At 39.0% G+C, this 12,502-nt stretch overlaps 1 long non-coding RNA gene across 1 annotated transcript; it reads left to right on the top strand.

Moving 5' to 3' along the window:
- The first annotated feature begins 3,053 nt into the window (after positions 1-3,053).
- LOC132534068 (uncharacterized) lies at positions 3,054-12,156 on the top strand. The gene is made up of 3 exons (XR_009545769.1): positions 3,054-3,380; positions 9,135-9,219; positions 11,936-12,156. It is a non-coding gene; the product is annotated as an uncharacterized LOC132534068 (long non-coding RNA).
- Positions 12,157-12,502: the final 346 nt, after the last annotated feature.

Here is a 12,502-nt window from a genome sequence, read left to right as displayed (position 1 = left end):
TTTATTTAAGAAAGGAGACATTAACAAAACCGTAGGATAGGAGGTGTACAACTCCACACAATTCCCACCACCCAATCTCCATATCCCATCCCCTCCCCAATAGCTTTCCCACTCTCTATTCCTCTGGGAGCATGGACCCAGGGTCATTGTAGGTTGCAGAAGGTGGAAGGTCTGGCTTCTGTAATTGCTTCCCTACTGAACATGGACGTTGACTGGTCGATCCATACTCCCAGTCTGCATCTCTCTTTCCCTAGTAGGGTGGGTCTCTGGGGAAGCAGAGCTCCAGGACACATTGGTGGGGTCTTCAGTCCAGGGAAGTCTGGCCGGCATCCTGATGGCATCTGGAACCTGGTGTCTGCAAAGAGAGTTAACATACAAAGCCAAACAAATTGTTGAACAATCATGGACCCAAAGGTTGGAGTAGTGGAGATGAAGTGTTGGTGGGTACTCACTGCAAACTCTAGTGTACTTCTGCTTTCAAGTATGTATATATATATTTTTTTCTTTACATATATTTTATTGAAAGATATATAGAAATGGAAAGGGTAGGGAGATAGCAAAATGGTTATGCAAACAGACTTTCTTTTTTTCTATTTTTTTAAATTGGGGAATTAATGTTTTACATTCAACAGTAAGTACAATAGTTTGTACATGCATAACATTCCCCAGTTTCCCATATAACAATATAACCCCCACTAGGTCCTCTGAATCCTTCTTGGACCTGTATTCTCCCCTGCCACCCACCCCAGAGTCTTTTACTTTGGTGCGATATGCCAATTCCATTTCAGGTTCTAATTCTGTTTTCTTTTCTGATCTTATTTTTCAACTTCTTCCTGAGAGTGAGATCATCCTGTATTCATCCTTCTGTTTCTGACTTATTTCACTCAACATGATTTTTTCAAGGTCCATTCAAGATCATCTTAAAACAGTGAAGTCACCATTTTTTAGAGCTGAGTAGTATTCCATTGTGTATATATACCACAACTTGCTCAGCCACTCATCTGTTGTTGGACACCTGGGTTGCTTCCAGGTTTTGGCTATTATAAATTGTGCTGCCAAGAACATATGTGTACACAGATCTTTTTGGATGGATATGTTGGGTTCCTTAGGATATATCCCCAGGAGAGGAATTGCAGGATCATAGGGTAGGTCCATTTCTAGCCATCTGAGAGTTCTCCAGACTGTTCTCCACAGAGGTTGGACCAATTTACATTCCCACCAGCAGTATAGGAGGGTTCCTGTGACCCCACACCCTCTCCAGCATTTGCTGCTGTTACCTTTTCTGATGTATGACATTCTCACAGGAGTGAAGTGGTATCTTGTTGTTGTCTTTATTTGCATTTCTCTGACAATCAGAGACTTGGAGCATTTTTTCATGTGTTTCTCCACCTTTTGGATCTCTTCTGTGGTGAATATTCTGTCCAAGTCCTCCCCCCATTTTTGGATGGGGTTATTTGTTGCCTTGTTGTTGAGTTTGGCAAGATCTTTATATATGTTGGTTATTAAACTCTTGTCTGATGTATGGCATGTAAAGATCTTCTCCCATTCTGTGAGGGGTCTCTTGATTTGGGTAGTGGTTTCTTTTGCTGTGAAGAAGCTTTTCAATTAGATGTAGTACCATGGGTTTATACTTGCCTTAGTCTTCTTTGTAATTGGATTCATTTCATTAAAGATGTCTTTAAAATTTATGGGGAAAAGAGTTCTGCCAATATTTTCTTCTAAGTATCTGATAGTTTGTGGTCTAACATCCACAAGTCCTTGATCCACTTGGAATTTACTTTTGTATTTGGTGAAATACAGTGGTTCAGTTTCTTTCTTCTGCATGTTTCAAGCCATTGTTTCCAACACCATTTGTTGAAGAGACTCTGAATTTCCCATTTAATAGTCTGAGCCCCTTTGTGAAAGATTAGATGTCCATAGGTGTGGGGGGCTCACTTCTGGGCTCTCAATTCTATTCCACTGGTCAGTGTGTCTATTCATGTTCCAGTACCAAGCACTTTTGATGACAATGGCCCTATAATACAATTTGAGATCCGGGAGTGTGATGCCTCCAGTTCTGTTCTTTTTTCTCAAGATTGTTTTGGCAATTCTAGGTCTTTTCTGGTTCCAGATAAACATTTGTTCTATTTTCCTAAAAAATGTGCTTGGGATCTTGATGGGGATAGCATTAAATTTGTACATGGCTCTGGGTAGTATATTCATTTTGATGATGTTAATTCTACCGACCCATGAATCAGGTATATATTTTGCCCTAGTTTATGGATATGTGTGAACATATGCTCTATCTCATGGAACCTGGTCTATATTTAGGTTTTGGGACTTTGTTAGAAAGTGAACCACCTGGGATGGAATTAGAGAATACTATGAAAGGAAAGGTCTCACACGAGTAATGAAGCTGAAGGGTTGTCATTCCACACCTGAAGTCTCTGGACACAGTCTGAACTGAAGCATGTTGAGGTGGCACTCATTGCATTGATTAGGTTGCAATTGGCGGATGCAATATTATTTTATATGAATTGGGAGAAGCATACGGGAAAGTAGGCCCTACCCTAAGGTTCCAGGACTGGGGGAAATATAGGTTCTATAGTGAAAATGTGAGGTTCCTGCTGTCTTAGGGTTCAAGGAGACAATGGATAGTTATTGTTATCATCACATTATTTGGTAATTGGGTTAACTTGGAAAAGTCCCTTTGTTAGGGTTTGCTGTATAATACCCACTTTCTTGTATATAGCTGTGCCACCGGTTGCTTCTGATCTACCTGGTCTAGGCTTTTGAGAGAGTCTGCATATCAAAGACTCAGCTTATACATTAAAAAGACTCAGTCTGTGTTTTAAAAAGTTCAAGACATACAATCAATTTTTCCCCTCTCATATTAATGAAATATGATTTATATGACTACACTTTAATAGGATTGTCATTGTGAAATTATTAAAAGGCAAAGGCAAAGAAAAATATTACAAGCACCCAGAGAAAAATAAGAAAATGACTTAGAAGGCACTGTAGTAAGATTTGTATCAGACTTTTTTTTTTTTTTGCAGGAATCATGAACACCAGAAGAAAGTGGAGTGGTGTTAGAAGTCAACAACTGCCAGCAACTGCCAACAACTGTCACACATACTTGACCCAGCAAAACCATGATTCAAATATGAAGGAGTCATCATAACAGGACCCAGAAATACAAAAACTAATAGAGTTTTCTATTATCAGACCAGCCTTTCAAAAACAACTAAAAAGAGTACCACTACGGAAGGAACAGGACCATTTAACTTTCAACAGAATGATCCACAGATCCAGAAATACAAGCCATAGAAATAGGAGACAACTTTATAAAGTATGAAAGGGAAGGAAGAAATGAACAGACAATGCTCAAGTGAAGCATGGTGAGACAAGAACAGTTTAAGAATGTCTGTCTTAGATGTATTTACATTATATATAAATTACATGTATAATACTTTATGTGTAGCAAACTTATATGCACACAGTCCTCTGTGTCTTTCTCTCTAGTACTTTTTAATCTCTTTTACGTGGTTTATTAGTTTTCTAACCCTGCCTGTCATATATAATATCTTGAGGTTCTTTCTTTTGGTGTTACTTTTCAAGGACTCTTGTTGCTATAGTTTGTGTATATTACCTAATGGCCTGCATTTATTTATCTTAATGACAATTACTGGATGGTCTTGCTCAAATGTGTAATATAAAGAAGAAGCACATGGACTTGTTTTTTTAAAAAAGTCAAACTGTTACCAAGACTGTGAAAACTATGGTAGTTCTGCTTGAGGGGAGAGGGAGGCCTCCAGAGTGGTGCAGAGCAAGGCACACAGTACTGTGGTGGTGGGTGCAGTGTGGGACTAACTATACCCCTGTGATACTATAATCATGTAAACCATTATTAAATAACTAATGAAAATAAAACTAAAATAATTATTAAATAAGGGGCCGGGTGGTAATATACCTTAAAAAGTACCTATTACCAAACATGAGGACCCAAGTTCATTTCCTCAGGTTCCACCTACAAGGGGGAAGTTTCATGAGCCATGGAGTGGTGTCTTTCCTCCTCTCTGTATCTCTCTTCCTGTGTATCTCTCTCTGCCTCACCATTTACAAAAATAAAAGGGGAGGAATAATATGGTCACCAGAAGCAGTGGAGTCATCATGCAAGTACCAAGCCCCAGTGATAACCCTGGTGGAAAATAAATAAATAAGAGAGAAAGAAAATACATGTGAGTCCTATAAAGTTTGTTTGTTTGTTTATAGAACCAAAGCATCACTCTGGCACATGAGATGCCAGGGATCAAACTCAGGATCTCAGCCACACTATGTCACCTCCTGAGCTGCCACATCAGTCTTTTTTAAAAGACTAGTTGGGACACCTATGAAATCACTGAATAAGGTGAAAGTTGGCAAAACAACAACAACAACAACAACAAAAAGCACTTCATTGGAGAAACATACTTTTTCTTGCCGTTCCTCCAGCCACAGTGTAAACTCCTACCCAAGTGGAATTCAGAGGATGACATTTTTAATAATTATTGATGATCACTGGAACCACAGAGAATGAAGTACTTGATGACATGATAAATAAGAAGACAGTCCAGGCACTCTAGAGAATGGGTTTGTTTAGCCTTTATTGGGGATCTAAACTAGTACAGGCCCACTGACATGATAAATAAGAAGACAGTCCAGGCACTCTAGAGAATGGGTTTGTTTAGCCTTTATTGGGGATCTAAACTAGTACAGGCCCACTGATAGCACAGACATTAATCAAATCGAGATGCATTGGCTAATAGACTTAACACACATGTGGATAGCTCTCCCTAATTTGAGTCATCTACACTTCTCATGTGGACTGTTCAGTCCTTGAGGGTATCAGAAAAATGTAATCAAGTTTGGTCTAGGTGGTGGCAGACCTGGCTGAGTTCAAGCCCCCAGTTCCAACCTGTAGGAGAAAAAACTTCATGAGTGTGGAACAGTGTTGCAGGTTTCTGTTTCTCCCTCTTTATCTGATTTCCCTTCTCTCTTGATATCTCTCTGCTTCTATACAATTAATAAATGGATAAATAAAAATATAAGAAAGAAAATATATGCAAATTCTATAAAGTCAATCACTGTTAGGATTATTCAAGAACATGTTATGATTTTTGAGGACAACCATTCTCTAGAAAAAGCAATCATAAAATGAAGGAGGGTACATTTCACACCTTTTCTTGGGGTTAAGGAGTATTATGTTTTCTTTCTTGTCACCTCCTTTCACATTGCTTTAAAACAAAAGGAGCAACCCCTGTGTTCTGAACCATGATGGTTAAGCATCATGGGAGGGGTTAGAGGACCCAAGAAACCAGTGTTCCTCAGCACACTTACCCAGACACCAGACCCACTAGAAAACCAAGTGGGCTGGGAAACACGTGCTTCTCTCTCTCTCAAGGGTCTGCACATGCCTGTGTGCTTATCTTTTCTTTCTATCCCTGCCTTGCTTCATAAGCACTCCCGCAGCCTGAAATCTGTCTCTCTGATTCTTCACTGTAATATTTGTCTATGAGCCAACCAGAAGAATTTCAAGGGGGGCCCCTAGATCACTTACTGTACTTCACCTTCAACAAAATGACTGCTTATTGCCAAAGCAATTCTGAAAGAAAAGGAGAAAAACAAGAGTTCACTAACCAAATCCACAACTGATTGTGAGAAAGAAGGCAATACTAAGTGGAGTAGGCAGGAAAAAAACAAGATGGGGGAAAATTAAGATGTAGATGCTGCTTCACAATTTGTTTTTGGTCCCAATTATTAGGACATATGTTCAGTGATAGAATTTGGAAATAAAAATATCAAAAGGGGAAGAGAGACTGGAGGGTACACTCATAAGCCACTGTGAGAGTGGGAGAAAGGAATGTAATGTAGGGAATTTGGACCCTTGGTAATTATTTAAAGGTCTGGAAGAACAGATGCAAGTGAAACCCTGTGGGAGCTACAAGCTTAAGACTCCACACACAGTGGACACTGTTCCCTCCTGAGGTTAGCTCTGCTGAGGAGACCAGGCTGTCCCTCACATGTGCCTCACCAGGGAGAGTCACTGCAGCAGGTCACCAAACAGTGTCAACAGATTTGAGTCTGTACCATCAATGAGGAAAATTTGAATCATTCGTGGATGACATTAACTAAAGTTATACTGCTTGAAGACTTGCTTTTTCACCCTATTATTTTGCTTCAAGCCAGGAGCAGTGGAGACAGGCAGACACTGAGCATCAATTATGACTCTGATGGCAAAAATAGATAAAACAAAATAAGTCTTTTTTTTTTTTTTATTTACAAGAGCACTACTCAGCTCTAGTTTATGGTGGTGCAGGGAGTTGAACCTGGAACTTTGGAGTTTCAGGCATGAGAGTCTCTTTGCATAACCATTATGCTAGTGGGGGTTGTATTGTTAAATGGGAAACTGGGGAATGTTATGCATGTACAAACTATTGTATTTACTGTTGAATGTAAAACATTAATTCCCCAATAAAGAAATAAATTAAAAAAAAATCTTTCTCACCGAAAAAAAAATATGTGAACGAATAGACATGTTTTCTTCAATTAAGATGTTAGTTTTATGTACCCTAGTCCTTGCATTTTTAATTAATAAGATAAGTTTTATATTTGATTATAGCTAAAAAAAAAAAAAAAAGAGGTCCTCAGTGCTTTGTTTTGAAGAAATTACTGCCCAGGATCATTATTCCTCAGAAAATTACCTTCTAGCCTGCTCTAACTTTATTCTTACACAGCAAGTGCAATCTCTAGATTCTCTCTATAGCTCTTCCAACCAGAGCACTCCTTAGCTCTGGCTTAGGGTGGTGCAGGGGACTGAACCTGGGTACTCAGAGCCTCAGGCCTTAGTCTGCTTGCATATCCATTATGCAATCTTAGGCATATTTAACTGTGGAAAATCTTTTCAAAGGAAAGCTTATAATCCTATGCCTAACATTAAAATGATAGGCATGGCTTCTAGTCATCAGTGCTGGGAGTTACTAGCAATATTAAATGCTGTTAATGAATTTTCATCTGTAGGATGTTAGTTTTGTCTTTTTTTTTTTTTTTAACCAATGCACTACTTAACCCTGGTTTATGGTGGTACTGAGGATCAAATTGAACCTGGGACTTTAGAGCCTTAGGCAAGAATGTCTCTTTGCATAACCATTATGCTGTCTCCTAGAAATCTAACTTCTTGGTCTGAACTGCTTTTATGCCAAACTTCTCATACATAGATAAGAATTTTTGTCCCTAAAATGTTCAATAATTAACATGTCAGTTATTGAATGGGTGGGATAAAAATATAAGCTATCAGTTTTTTTAGTGATCTATAAATTGGTTTACAAAATTACACGTCAACAGTGGTGTAATTCCCACCATTCCCACCATTCCCACCATTCCCACCATTCCCACCATTCCCACCATTCCTACCATTCCCATCACCAGAGTTCTGAATCCCCAGTCCCTCCATTGCAAACCACCACAGTTCTCCCAAGGTTACAGACATGGGTTAACTTTCATCTCTACAACTATCTGTCTAGATTTGTGCATAATTACCTCCTTTCTCTTCCAGGTCCAGTCCTCTCTTCCCCTCCAAGCCACTCATGACCCCATTGCTACATCCAAATGTTCCTCCCTTTATCCTCCCCTCTTTGTGAGTCCTAAGGGAGCTGGAGTTCACAGCCCTCTTATCCTCTTCCTCCTATCACTTCTCCACCACTTGGTGTATGGGTCAAAATTGTTTTGGGAGTGCAGAAGGTGGGAGTTCTGGCTTCTGTAATATCTTCTCTACTGGACATTGTGTTGGCAGGCTGATCCATACCCCCAGCCTCTTTCTATCTTTCCTAGTGAGGAAGAGCCCTGGAGGGGTGAGGTTCTAGGTCGTCTGCCCAGAGAAGTCAGGATGGAATCATGGTAGCCACTGCAACTTGGTGTCTGAGGCTGCAGGTGTTTCTGCTGAATTCTGTTTGGGTGTCTTGTTGTATTTATTTGTTGTTTTGGGGGGAGAACATATCTGATCTCTCTTACTCCATGACCATGCCCCCCCAGAAGTCCTCTAAACTATCATGTTTAGTGTTTATACATGAAATACAACATTGGTGGTTACATTTCTTCAAAAAGGTTTACAGCATGTAAAATTTGGATAGATCTCTCTTTCCTAAAACTTCATTTTCTTTTTGAATACTAATGTAAGAGAAATTTTCCCTTTGCAAAATTGGAGGATCTTAGAGTTTAAATATATATATTTTGGTAAATGATATGAAAACATTTTGTTAATTTAATTCTGAGGGAGGATAATAAGACAACGCACATTTTCCATGCTTCTTTGTAGACAATCTTGCTGTTGGGAAAATAAATGTTTCAACATAGGCTAAGTATGACTGCTCTTCAATTGTTGGGACACGAATACAGACTTTGAGCATCTTGTCCAAGTTTATACTACAAGTGGGGAATTGTTGGGACACAAAGAAAATTAGCATGTGGCTGACAAACATAATTAGCATACGGCTAACTTCAGGCTGACAGACTTACATAAACCCACAAGGGATTGTAGATGTGCTGGAAGTGATGTAAGTGCCAACCTAGAATCCCTTCCTCTTTTCCTGAGGCTTTCCTCACCTCGGACCACTATGCTGCTTCTCCTGGAACTTGCACATGTGGAGTTGAGCTCTGGTAAAATAGCTTAAATGACTCATGGCTTTCAGCCATAATAACTAGCTAATATTTGCCCCTTTGTCTATTTTGCTGTACTTAAATAATACTGTACTCTACCTCTGTGCCTAAACTCTCCATTTCCTTACACCCTGAGCCAAAGCCGCCTTGAAGTTTTTATTTCTTTAATTACTATATTCAATGTCTTATTCAAGAAAAATATTTCAAGTATACATTGTATCCTATCTCAGAACAGAGTTTTGAAAATTCACCACCTTTCTTTTTACTCACTTTATTGGGGGGAAATAGTAATTTTACAAGACAGCTGTTGTCAATCAGTGTAATTTTTTGGAATTCCATCATGAAATACAAAAAATTACATGTAAATTTTTAGAATTCAACATGGAACAATTATACTGATCTTTTTCTAATAGGTTTTTAGAATCAGACATTGGACAATTATACTGATCTTTTTCTAATAGGTTTTTCCACTCCATCATCTTCATGGGAATTTCATGACCCCAGGTGCTAAGGTGGCCTGGCATTGACCAAAATATCCATCACTAGGTAAGCCTGTTTCCTATCACCATCCAGTTTCTGCAGTCCATCCTCTATCTAATGAGCTTAAATTTTTTCACAGTTGTTAAGACCTTGAAGGCCATTTGTCATATAATAACCAATTAGCCATTACATACTCTACTGTACTTAAGTCTAAGTTATCATATTTTCAGAGTTCACCCTTGAGTTAAGAAATATATCTATATTCAACTTAGGAGCCTATGTGACCTCTGCATCCCTGCAGATCTGAGCTCACATTCTGTGGTCATGAGTAGGAACGTTCCAAGCTGCCCCAGTATTAGGACCCATCTTCCTCAGGTGTAGCATAGAGTATGTTGACCAGCCTCCCTTCAGAGGATGGAACATTCTCTATCATTGTTGATCCAAGTTGAGGGTAATGGGGGCCCACAAAGGGGTAAATTTTGTTGTTCCTGATAGAGATGACTGGTAACTATGGAGAGAGGAATTTATTCGAGGTCTAGGCCCATTATGTCTGTTTGGGAATCTCAGGACTCCCTGAATAGGGCCCCAGCTGATGGGTGGCCTGATAGTGACTAAAGAGTCATCATTAAAGTATGCCAGTCTCTTGCCCTTATTCAGCTTTTGCAGTCCTTGCTTTGATAAGGTTAGCTTTGGAGTGAGTGAGAGAACTGTAATAGAAAGTAGGTGAGGAGGGTATCTAAGTCTAAGTAGGCACTATTTCATTATGAACTTGATACTGACTCACTGCAGACTATTGTGTACTTTTGCTTTCAAGTATATATTTTGCCCTAATTTATGGATACATGTGAACCTATGCTCTATCTCATGGGACCTGGGCTATATCTAGGTTTTGGAACTTTGTTAGGAAGTGAACCACCTGGAATGGAATTAGAGAATCCTATGAATTAGAGAATCCTATTTTTATATAAATAAATAAAAACCTCAAAAAAGAAATATATCTAAGTCTTGGAGGAGTCTAAGTTAACTTTAAAGTTTTTAGTATTAGATAGTTTGATAGTTACAGTAAAGGGTATCTTAAGGACAGCAGTTGTGTGTCTATAGTATCTAAGGCTGATAAATAAACACTTAGGTGAAGAATTTAGGGTGGCATCATTAGGCTGCTCTGTTAGGCTGCTAAGCTTACTAGGTCCGAGTCTAGTTACAGAGGACCACTAGGCACTCAACTGTCCATAGTTTATAAAAGGAAGGATAGTACCCACCCATGAAAACATTACTTGAAGTAACACAAGCCAAAATTGGACTTGGTGGTTGGTCCCTCATGTTAAGAAAGCTCTCACCAGGTGAAAGGTGAAAGATCAACTTTTCATGAGATAGTTAGCAGCAGTAATAGGAGCAGCATGGCTCGGCATGGTAACACAGATAGCATTCATTAAGTTGTGACCAAGAAGAAATACAAGTAAAGTCCCAGTGATACCAGGGCCAGGAGAAATGACTTTAACAGGGGTAAAAGTTCTTTATAGTCTAATGGTGAGAGTGAATGACAACAGTTAGTTATGGTTATAACCAACTTGGCAGCTTACTTACATTTGATAACCCAATGGCTAGAATTAACAACATATTTTGTTTCTAATATGCTTTACACAATTTTAGAATATTCTTATTAATAAGCAGGTATGCCAATATGATAACTTCAGATCAAATATTTAAGGCAGTGACAGATAAACTGATTATAATCTCCTAAGTATTATAATCTTAATGTTCTTAAATAATTTAAGCCCAATATTAGAACTTAATCTGTATGCATATTTGAAATATCAAAAAACTAGACTAAGGGAGTCAAGCTGTAGTGCAGTGGGTTAAGCGCAGGTGGCACAAAGTGCAAGGACCGGCATAAGGATCCCGGTTCGAGCCCCCGGCTCTCCACCTGCAGGGGAGTCACTTCACAAGCAGTGAAGCAGGTCTGCAGGTGTCTTTCTCTCCCCTTCTCTGTCTTCCCCTCCTCTCTCCATTTCTCTCTGTCCTATCCAACAATGATGACAATTACAATAACTAATACAATAAAACAATAAGGGCAACCAAAAGGGAATAAATTTAAAAAATTAGACTAAGTAAGATATATTTAATATCAAGTCAATTAAGTAAAGCACATTATGTATTGCACCAAAGTAAAAGACTCTGGGGTGGGGAGGAGGGTTCAGGTCCTGGAACATGATTGCAGAAGAGTGTCTAGTGGAGGCTGAATAGTTATGTGGAAAACTGGGAAATGTTATGCATGTACGAACTATCGTATTTTACTGTTGACTGTAAACCATTAAAGAAATTTTAAAAAACACATTATTTTACCAAAGGAAAACTAGAAGTTGGTTTGAAATGACATAATAGTTAAGTGAAAGCTTCTAGAAATTGATAATTTATTGCTAGAATTCTCTTAACAATTTACTTGCTACAAACCTTGTTACATGCTTTATTCGTTCTGTTCACCCATTCACAGTCCTTCTTCATTCAGCTGTATCCTCCCTCTCTCTCTCTCACACACACACACACACACACACACACACACACACACACACACTTACATTCTTTTACTTTTTTAACCAGAAAACACTATTTCTATTCTGTATGTCCACTTCCTAAACAACATCCACGAGGTCACCATGACTAAATCACAGCTTCTCCATCAGATTGCATTAAAAGGTACATTTTAAAACTCTGATCTGGCAGCTGAAGAAGCAATAGTTTAGCATAACAGATTTTGTGACCAGATTTTTTTTTTTCAATAAAGATTTCTGACAACAATTCTATGTATTCCACTGAAGTGCCGCAGAAAGGGGATTCTACCTGGAAGTGCAGCTCTTCTCAGCATATCCAGAGCAACTGTCCCTGCATTTCCTGACACACAGTTCACTCAGCAGTGATGGGACCACAGGAACTAAAAAGCCCAGAGATTGTATGTCACACACTGCTCTATAATGAACAAAGCTGCAAGGAGGTGGGAGCAGCTGAGTGTTTTGTTTTGTTTTTGATTTATTGATTGATTTAATAATGATCGCCAAGACCATAGGATAAGAGGGGTACAATTCCACACAATTCCCACCACCAGAGTTCCACACCCCTTCCCTTCCACTGGAAACTTTTCTATTCTTTATCCTTCTGGGAGTATGGACCCAGGATCATTATGGGGTGCAGAAGGTGAGAGGTCTGGCTTCTGTAATTGCTTCTCTGCTGGACATGTTAGCAGCCGGGCTCAGGCAAAAATTAGTTGAATGGTTTATATTGAAACAGGAACATGTAAAGTTTGAATTGGCAGACTCAGAAAATGCAATTCTTCAGTACTGCTGGTTTTAAATAC

Source organism: Erinaceus europaeus, chromosome 17 (assembly GCF_950295315.1).
Source record: "Erinaceus europaeus chromosome 17, mEriEur2.1, whole genome shotgun sequence".
NCBI lineage: Eukaryota > Metazoa > Chordata > Mammalia > Eulipotyphla > Erinaceidae > Erinaceus > Erinaceus europaeus.
This window is presented reverse-complemented; position numbering and strand designations above follow the sequence as displayed.